This window comes from Cyprinus carpio, unplaced genomic scaffold (genome assembly GCF_018340385.1).
Source record: "Cyprinus carpio isolate SPL01 unplaced genomic scaffold, ASM1834038v1 S000000606, whole genome shotgun sequence".
In the NCBI taxonomy this organism is placed as follows: domain Eukaryota; kingdom Metazoa; phylum Chordata; class Actinopteri; order Cypriniformes; family Cyprinidae; genus Cyprinus; species Cyprinus carpio.
The window spans coordinates 1-6,338 of record NW_024873340.1 but is presented as its reverse complement, the minus strand read 5'-3'; the positions used below and the strand labels follow the sequence as shown (position 1 = coordinate 6,338).

General features: G+C 37.7%; 1 pseudogene; it reads right to left on the bottom strand.

The window, feature by feature from the left end:
- Positions 1–2,470: 2,470 nt before the first annotated feature.
- On the bottom strand, positions 2,471–4,971 carry LOC122143030 (annotated as a pseudogene).
- Between the last annotated feature and the right edge of the window lie 1,367 nt (positions 4,972–6,338).

The window sequence follows — 6,338 nt, the reverse complement described above, 5'->3', positions numbered from 1 at the left end:
GAAAATTTTATTAAATTGGCATCTTTACCTTCTAATGTCGGGACCTCCGTGGCCTTTTTAAGTTCATGCCTCAAACGCGCGCTGGTGAGTCTCATTAAACAGCCCGACCTCCTCGCCCAGTTCTTCAGGAAGCGGGGTCGTGTCGGTGTCTGGTCTGCTAACCAGCACGCCATAAAGTCCATGAATAATAACTAGTTCATGGTTCATTTGCTTTTATTACGATACCGCTGACTTTTCAGACCCACCAGCGATGATGGCACTGTCATTTGCGTGCTGGACCAAAAAATCTAGGGTCTATCTCATGCTTGTGCTTTTATTTGCAACCCCGCCAGGGGTTCTTCATTTGTGAAGATCGCTGTAAGCAGGATCAGGACAGTCGTTATATAGATGGCATTATACGCATATATAGTAGTATAGAAACAGACAAACGGAAAAAAAAAAAAAAAAAAAAATTTTATAAAATGCATTTCCTAGTATATTTAACAAATTTAAAACAGCAAGGAGCACTTTGACATTAACTTTCGAATTAATCTGAGTTCAAAGTCGCAACATCTAACTACTGTGGTGCTGCTCTAGGGGCTCTGTTCTTGGTCACCATTCTAGTCTATTGGGTTTTCTTTTTTGCTATTTATTAGTCATTATGTAGATGCAACGACACCATGACATACGTAGTTAGGAAACAGAAAAATGAAAAAAAAGCATTATACTTCGACTTGTAGCAGTTGTCTGTTTAATGATATATGTCAGGTGGCTTCAGTGGTGTGAACAGTAGATCACGTTGCTGCTTCGCAATCCAAGGAGCAGTGCAGAGCGACACGGTTGATCATCACTCCATAGTTCACAATAGCTTCCAGTCTGCCACCTTGATAACACGACAGAAAGGTCAAACTGGCAATTTGTCATCCATAAAACATTATCATTTAAAGCCACCACCTAAGACACAAAAAGTAGAGTGATTTATATATCCAATCAGCTTTATTCAAAATCATTAATAATGTTTCAGATAGCGTCAGTAAGTATATTCTTGTTGCTCCTGCTTATAAAAAGGTTAATGATTTGTGTTTTTGTCAGACAAAAGCTTTCAAAAGCAGGTTTGCCAGGACATAATGAAATATGTATTTTATAAGATTAAAAGCATAATAACAGGATTATGCAGCCCTATCTGTATAATATGGATGTAACATCTTTATATTGGCCTCTGTGTGTGCATTAACCCTCAGAACGCGCATACAGTATGAAGTGCTGTAATGATCAGGCTGATGCTCATTGATATTTACCAGCACAACCTAGTATTGTCACTTCTCATTTTAAATCCTCCAGTCAACACACTGTATCTCTATTCTCCACAGAGCCAAACTCAAAGCGATTGCGTTTTTAACCACAAAGCCGTGTATTTCCAGCGACACCAGCACTGTATCACTCACTTAACAGGTTGTTTACATCAGTCTCAGCAGGCTAATCAATGCTTAGCCTCACCTCTCATTTATTTCTATGGGACCTCGGCTAGCTTTAGCATGCGCGCCATATTCATAACAAAGAAACACCGACAAGCTTTCTCAATGTGTCAAAAAAGCATTTTATGACGTTACATAGTCAGGCGATTCTTAGTCACCCGAAAGCTTGTGTAAAGAGGCGCGTTTGTTTATAATTACTACGCGTTGACGCGGGGTACTACCCGCAGGCTGAACCCTGAAGAGCCAAAGCCCACTTATCCCACCTCTCGCGAGAGTTGGAACTCCGCTAGACTTTTCAGTGCCGAGATTCTCGCGAGAATTAGATACTCCGCTCAACCCAGAGCCAGGCCCTTTAAACTCTAGTCTCGCGATGAATAAATGCTCTGCAGAACCCTTCACACTTCAAATCTCGCGAGTGACGAGCTCTGGTTTTGACAATTTAAACTCGTTTTAATGTAATGCATAATATTTGTGCATAAGCAACATATTTTTCACTGCAGCTCTCTCACAAGGGGTAGCGTATTGTATTACACCAAGTATTATTATGTGAATAAAAATAAATAGACAACACAAAAATATGGTAAACTGTGATCTAAATTTATTTAATGCAATTTACAAAAGCAATTGAGGTTTTAATTGGCTTTCAAAGACTGCTCTAAATGTACCAGTCATACTATCAGCAACAGTTTAACCCCTGAACACATCTGAATGGACCCTTACAGTCTACAGACACAACATTATCCCTGTTCTGATGCACAGAAAGTGCTATCAGGATCTGTATATCCATGGTGGCTAGTAACACTGATGGAGCTGCTGCTTCTCTCATCCAGTGGCATGAACAGGATTGAGGGATTAAATGGTTGAATAATTTTTAATTGTTACATGATTTCATTTAACAGAGTGGACTTTATATTCATACATTTTCTCTCTCAGAGACCCGACAGCAGACGTTTGGGTAGCAACAGCAAAGATATGAAGTCACAGCTGTACTAAATGGGTTACGAAGCAGCAGATCTTCACTGGCGAAGAGAGATCAAGAAAGCCACCATCAAACAGAAGAGGCCCATGGCTTCAGACAGAGCAAACCCAGGGATGGCGTGAAGAGAAGAGCTGCTGCTTCAGAGACGGGTTCCTGCAAAATAACACACACAACCTTCTTACTAAACCTTGCTGACATCTGCAAACATCTGGACAATGTATAATACTTCAGTTACTCTGAAATGTGTTTACTTTGTTGGAAACAATGCAGCTCAAATTCGGGGGATAGTACTTTTTATGGGGGATAAATAAATAAATAAATAAATAAATGCTTTTTATTATTATTATTGAACTGATTGAATGTAACAGCAAATTATTGCATACTCTTACAAATAAATACTGTTCTTGTGAACTTTCTGTTCATAAAAGAATCCTGGAAAAACAAAAATCAGTTTCCACAGAAATATTAAGCAGCATTATATTACTATATATATTATATTAATATTTTCAGCGTTGATAATAAGAAATGTTTCTTAATCAGCATATTACAAGCATTTCTGAAGGGTCATGTGACACTGTAGACCGGAGAAATTATGCTGAAAATACAGTGGGGTCACAGCAATAAATACAATAAATGAGGACTCTACATTTTAAAATATTTATATTTATATTTTAAAATATTCAAACAGAAAACATCTTACATTATAATACTAATTCATTGTATTACTGTTTTTACTGTATTTTTGATCAAATAAATGCAGCCTTGTTGAGCAGAAGAGATTTCTTAAAAAGAAAAAAAACATACTAACCCTAAATGTAGGGTATAAAAATGTAACATCAAATTAAATTAAAATTAAAACATAATCTGAAATTTCAATGTCTCTAACCTGGCATATCCGATGATAAGGCTCCCGAACACTGTTCCGATTCCAGCTCCGGATCCAGCCACTCCCACGGTGGCAGCTCCCGCTCCGATGAACTTGGCAGCGGTGTCAATGTCTCGGCTCACAGCGCTGGTCTGGAAGCTCCTGAGGGCCGACTGAGGCAGGACCTACAGAGGAAGAGAGGACCGAGTGTTCAGCTGCGCCACCGTCCCTCGACAGACAGAGAGCTCAAACATCATTCTACTTCAATGACAAGAAATCACTTTTCTGACCGCGGCTAAACACCAAGATCACAGGAAGCAGACAAGTTATTACAATTAATTCAATTACCTTAAAGAGACAGTCACACAGAAATGAAAAATGTCATCAGTGTTACATCATTGTGTTATCTTGAAACACATTAAAAAAAAACGGAGAGGTTTTTTATAGATATTAGGTTACTGCAACATTAATTGCATCCAAAATAAAAAATTGTAATTTGTCATGCTGTATTTTATATGCATATGAAAAACAAAACCTACATCATGTAACTGCAATACATTTAAAGGAAAATATAGTTATGTTATATATTAATATATTAATTACATAAATTAAAAAAATATAATATTACATCGTGTAAATTATTTATATATACACATAACCTACAGCCAACATGCGAAATTAAAAAAATATGAATTTTTTAATCCAATTTATAAAAATACAATTTAAATAAAAATTAATAACTTAAATATTTTCAAATAACGAGGGTGGATTTGGATGTGATTAACTCCCAAATTTTAGTGGAGATCTATTTCAACGGGAATAAAGAGATCAACGTTACTTCTTTTATCTTCGTGCATTAATTCTGACTCTGACGCCTCGTACATCATCTACGAAGCATGGCCTTTAGAGAGATACTGAAAATCAAAAGGCGGTTTGACAGTTCACCTCTAGTTTGACCTCTGGTCTGGAAAGAAAAGCAGCAGAAACCGGCCTGGACAGGGACTGGATCCCACACGCACCTAAACACACACACACACCACACACACACACACACACACACACACACACACACCACACTGCATTAATGATTAGAGATAATACCTAAAAATATTGTGAAAAACTGTGAATGCACCATGTGAACGTAGTTAACTGTCTTCTGAAAGGCATGTATTCTGGCGGGGCCTCTTTCTTTCCACCACACCCCAACACACACACACCACCCACACACACACACCACCCCAATATTCTCCTCTTTCATTCCCCCCCCCCCCCCTCCCCTCTCTCTCTCCTCCCAAACTCTCACACACACACACACACACACACACACACACACACACACACCAACACACACACCCACACACTAGCAGTGTTTCTCTGAAGCAGACGTCACTCACCAGGGCAGGTGTGGAGACGAGTCTCGCGCAGGTGAACATGTTGACAGGGAGTGATTCTGAGCGGCCTGGGACTTCTGTGAGACAAAATATGAGGTCAGAGATTAATTAAACGAAGAGCTGGAGAAATAGGTCTGTCGTACGCACCGAATGCTTGTGCAAACACTATCCCAAACAAACCCGAGATCACACAGACTGAAGATGAAGTAGAGTTGTGTGAAACGCAATGTTTTTCTATCCAACTCACCGAAGGCAGAGGTCGAAAACACCGCGAAACTGCGCCTGCGCACAAGCGACACTGGCGCGGAGACCCGGATATTGTCCGTGACGTCAACGCAAGGTCAATCTTTCGAGTTTTATTGGAAAGAGCTCAGAGATATTCACAATGCCACAGAATCCAAATCGTTTTGACTTTATCATAAATACGCCAACATAAATATAAAATATATAATGTTTACCCCCATATGTGACCCTGGCCAAAACCAGTTAAAGTAGCCCGGATATTTGTAGCAATAGCCAAAATCATTTATGGGTCAAAAGTATCGATTTTTTCTTTTATTTCAGTTTTAATTTATTTATAGGCCCATTTAATAACGACAAAGTGCTGCACAGAAAAAATGGAATTAAACTAAAAATAATTTTTAAAGCATTTTTTTTTTTTGTCAAAAAAAACACCAAAAGTTTTTTAAATTTCTTTAAATAATTGTTTTATTTTTTTTTTTATTTTTTTACTTTCATTTTTATTTGGGGATTGTTTTAAAATTAAACATAAAAAAATTTTTTGGCTACAAAAAACTGGATTGCATTAAAAAAATATTAGCCTACAGAACAGGGGGTCTAAAACTTTAATTAAAACCCAGGCTGTTTTTTTCCCTCCATTTCTCCCACAGTTAAAGGAAAAAATCATGCTTTGGTAAATCTTCAATTGTTCTATATATAACTAAAATGTATTATAGTATTATGACTTTAAACGTTCAAATTAGTGGCTTTAACTATAATTAAAAAACCATGACAAAAAGCTGACCAAAAGCTGTATAATTAATAGTATAAAAAAGTCTAACTGGATGACAAAAGAAAAATAAGGAGAAAAAGGCCATAATTATGACGAAAAAAATAAAGCGTTTTTATGTCAGATCTGATTAAATTTTTTGTCATAATTTAAGACCTTTGTGTCGCTTATTTACCAAAGCTGATTTTCTTTGCTGGAACTGAGCTTCTGTGCTTTGAGTAATACTGACCTAATTAATTTACTGTATAGTCCTGAATGTAAAGCTTTAGAAAATGCAACAGATAAACCATTTTAAATTTATTTAGATCTTTCACAAATAAAATCAAAACATTATTTAATCCAACCTGCAAATCTAGAGGAGAGAGTGTACAGTAGATTTTAGAGGATGTATTTCTCTGGTTTTCATATTTAGGCGGTGCTGTCCCAGAGCACTGTACTGAGCGACAGATTCACACGCAGTATTTGTCTGCTTTAGGTGATGAATGTGTTGTGTGGAGGTTCATTAATGAGTGCACTGAAACCAGGCAGTCCCGGCCTCCTCAGCCACAGTGAGAGACTCTCCAGTCACTCCCCGCTAAATACAGACCGCAGACAGCTGACACACGCAACACACCACTATGATTATCATAACACTGTTACA